Source organism: Sorex fumeus, unplaced genomic scaffold, assembly GCF_029834395.1.
Source record: "Sorex fumeus unplaced genomic scaffold, SorFum_2.1 ptg000003l, whole genome shotgun sequence".
Taxonomy (NCBI): domain Eukaryota; kingdom Metazoa; phylum Chordata; class Mammalia; order Eulipotyphla; family Soricidae; genus Sorex; species Sorex fumeus.
The window spans coordinates 23,843,853-23,847,661 of NW_026606060.1; the positions used below are offsets into that span (position 1 = coordinate 23,843,853).

A 3,809-nucleotide genomic window follows, 5' to 3' on the forward strand; every position below is an offset into this window, starting at 1 on the left:
CAGCAACATTTACTCAATTATAAAGACTTTTTAAAAAGTAACTTTATATTACAGTATTGTATAGGTCACAGATGTGTATCATTATAAGTCAATATGTATACTTATTGCATGAAGCCTACAACTAAGAATCCAATTCTATTCTTCACTAGAAAATTTATGTTTTAGGTTTATTGTCTCCTGTGACTTCAAATGTCTGGTGAAAGTTGTAAATTCACAGATTATTTGATTGGTATTTTTGTTGAAAGAATTTGAGCAGCACTCTTTCCAGTTTATATTCTAAAAAAAAGACTAAGGTAAAGGTAAAGGCCCTCCCGTTGATCGTCGATTTGCTCGAGCGGGCCCAGTAACGTCTCCATTGGAGACTTTGTTGTTCCTGTGTCTGGCATATCGAATACTCTCGGTAGCTTGCCGGGCTCTCCGAGAGGGGAAAAAAAAAAAAAGACTAATTTTTGTTATTGTTGTTTTGGAGCCACACCTGATAGTGCTCAGGGGTTATTCCTGGCTCTGCACTCAGGAATCACTCCTGGCGGGTTTGGAGGGCCATATGGAATGCCAGGGATTGAACCCAGGTTGGTTTCAGGTAAGGCAAACACCTTACCCTCTGTGCTATTGCTCTGAGCTTTGAAAGACTGAATTTGATAGAATTTAAGTTACTATTAGATTAGTAACTTTGGAAAGTTTTTAATTTTATTAAGACATATTAATAATTTGTCACTGATTTTATATCATCATGATCACGATCATGATCATCCTGTTGTTCATCGATTGCCTCGAGCAGGCACCAGTAACGTCTCCTTCATCCTAGCCCTGAGACTCTAAAAAGTGCCACATTCAAGGCTCTTTCTGGGTTAGGAGAATGAGAGAATGAGACCCATCATTGTTACTGGTATTTGGCATATTGGGTACGCCATGGGGAGTTTGCCAGACTCTGCCATGTGGGCAGGTTACATTCGGTGGCTTGCCAGGTTGTCAAAACCAAGAATGAGATAATAAGGCATTCACGGCCCCACACTTCCGGGAGCTGGGTTTTATAATCTCTGGGTCTTGGCTGTTGATGGGATTACACGGTGCTGGGGGGCAGTTGGTGGGTGTGACCCCTGCCTACTGGAAGATGGAGGATCTGGGTGGAGGATGTTCAGCCCCGATCCGAGCAGGCTTGGAGATCTCAGCCCCGGGACCCGCTGCCTTTGTTCCTCTGCCGGTACCTTCATGCGTGTGCATGGGGTAGGAGACTCTGCTTTGTTCTCTTCTGGGAGCTTGGTATGATTTTATATCATAAATAATATAAATTCGGCATGATATGAATAGCTGTATATTATATTGGCATATTTATATGCACTGTAGCACTGTTGTCCCATTGTTCATGGATTTGCTTGAGCGGGGACCAGTAACATCTCCATTGTGAGACTTGTTACTGTTTTTGGCATATTAAATATGCCACAGGGAGCTTGCCAGACTCTGCCATGCAGGCGGGATACTCTCAGTAGCTTGCCGGAATCTCCACGTGGAATGGAGGAATTGAACCCAGGTTGGTCACATGCAAGGCAAACACCCTACCCTCTGTGCTATCGCTCTAGTCCATCGTCACTGTGGAGAGGAATGGATTTACTATGCAACCTCTGGAAGTTTTATTATTTAAGTCAGGCAGCATGAAGAGCAGACACAATTTTTTTCATTTCTCATCTTCGACAAGACGCCGAGAATAGTGAATTCACTGTATATTGGGTGTGTCTGTGACTAGTCTCTCCTGTCCTAAGAAGGAAGTCAAAGAATCATCTGGCCTCTAGCATTTCATTCTGTAGGCCTCCATTTCCTCCTCTGTGGGCTCCTGGGTTTCATAGATACTCTTGTATCGATCTGCATGATCTCCTTGACATGAAGAAGGCAGACCTCCTCGGCATTCAGCGCCTTCTTCTGTTTTTTGTGTTCCTTTTCTTCACCATCACTGCCTGAACTACTCTTTTGATGGTTCTTCTTCTTTTTCTTCTTTTTCTCTTCTTTTAGCTTTTCCTGATTTATCTCCATAAGGGTTTGAGGCTTTTTCACTGATTCTTCTTCAGTTGTATCATTTAGAATATATTTCTCTGAGTTAGCAACCTCCTTCCCAGCCTCTCCAGTACAGTAGGAATACTTGAAAAAAGGAGCGGCAACACTTGTATCCCCATCTGCCATCTTTCCAGTAAGATCTCCAAATATGAGTGTGGTTGTGAATCTTCACATCCTCCTCATACTTGGAGCAGGCGACAGCTAATTCCTTTGATGATGGTCCCATGTCTTGAGTATTCTACATAGTCTTCGGTTTGAGCTTAGAGCAGCTCTGCTGGAGGGGCATCTAGATGTTCTTGGCCACCATACTTTTCTAAGATGCTTGCATTCTGCTGCTCTTTGAAGTCTTCTTTTTTGACTTTGAAGGACTTATACAACAGTTCGAGTTTCATAGGATCAGCTTGTAGATGCACTTCTGATCCTTTGTCAGAGGCTTCTCAGGTGAACAACTGTGTCTGAACCATTTTAATGGTACCACCCATGTATATAATGAAGTTATTGCTTGCATAGGTCACTTTGTCTGGATTCTTTCCTGTGTTGGAATAGGGATTCTCTCTCATTGCTCTAGTTTTGGGATCATAGTAGGCAGAATTTGGATCTAAATTCTGCAAATATTTTGCAATATCTTCTCGAATCCTGAGATTCCAGATAGTGATCCGTCTCTTAGAATCAAAGTTCTATCCAGGCATATCAATGTCATCTGTGTATTTATCTTCATCCTCATCTTCACTGTTATGATCATTTTCTGCCTGAGAATTTGGTTCCTCTTCTCCTCCACTGGTGTTTTGGAGAATTAGCCTATTTCACTAATTTTCCCAAGGCTAATTCTTGTTGTAGTTTTTGGACTTTCGGTGTTTGCTTTGCTAGATCCACTTTGGCATATTCTTCTACAATTTTCATGTATTCCTCTAGATTGTAGCCATTCTACCGATCCCGCTTTCCATCATAATCAAACATCAACTGAGGCCGAATATGTTCATCTGGAGCTAGATTAGTCCCTGTAAATTTTGCTCCATCTTGCCTCAGTCTCTCAAAGCATTCTTTTTTTCGGTGTGCCATGGCCCCACAGTTTTCACATGCTCCCTTGCAGTATTTGGTAGTTATGGAATTCTCTTTTACACCCATCTTGTACCATTCTCCAGATGAGCTATACTGCTTCTGTTTCTCTGACTGTGGTCTCTGGTGCTTTAAAATAGGTCTCTTTGATGGATCAACTTACCATGGCACTGAAGATATACTGAGGAATATGAGGGTTAATGTCTTTTCATTCTTCATCAACTTCGGCAGGAGCATTACCCAGTTTCTGTTGTTCTTCCAGCTCCTTCTTCTTTCTCCAGTCCTCTCTAGTCATTTTCTTTGGTTCCTTCAAACTAATTTCTTTGGATCCTGACAGTGGAACAGCCTTATATTCCTCCTGGTCACTGTCCCTGTTGTTGGTCAACGTATCCAGGATGACAGGGCCACTCTGGTTCCCCTGCAGATGTTCTCAGAGGGACGTTCTCAGAGGCTCGCGCTCAGAGGGAAGCTCTCAGAGGATGCTCTTCCCATTCTGGATGGGGAAGAACTTTTATACAAGCTTGGAGAGTGGGTGCCAGACAGGGTGTAACAGGACCTGCCTGGATCACAAGGTAGGGCTAGGGCGGGGCCACAGCCTGTCTGTGCCTCCAGGGAATGAACAAAAGTTGACTCCTGCTGCTTTCTGGGAGAGCCTTGCACACTGTTGGTCTATTAATCTCTCTCCCCAAGACAGTCCTGAACAATCC

The 3,809-nt window shown here is 43.1% G+C and overlaps 1 pseudogene; it reads right to left on the minus strand.

Annotated features, from left to right (window-relative positions):
* Positions 1-1,711: 1,711 nt before the first annotated feature.
* Positions 1,712-3,455, minus strand: LOC130028576 (pre-mRNA-splicing factor SLU7-like; annotated as a pseudogene).
* Between the last annotated feature and the right edge of the window lie 354 nt (positions 3,456-3,809).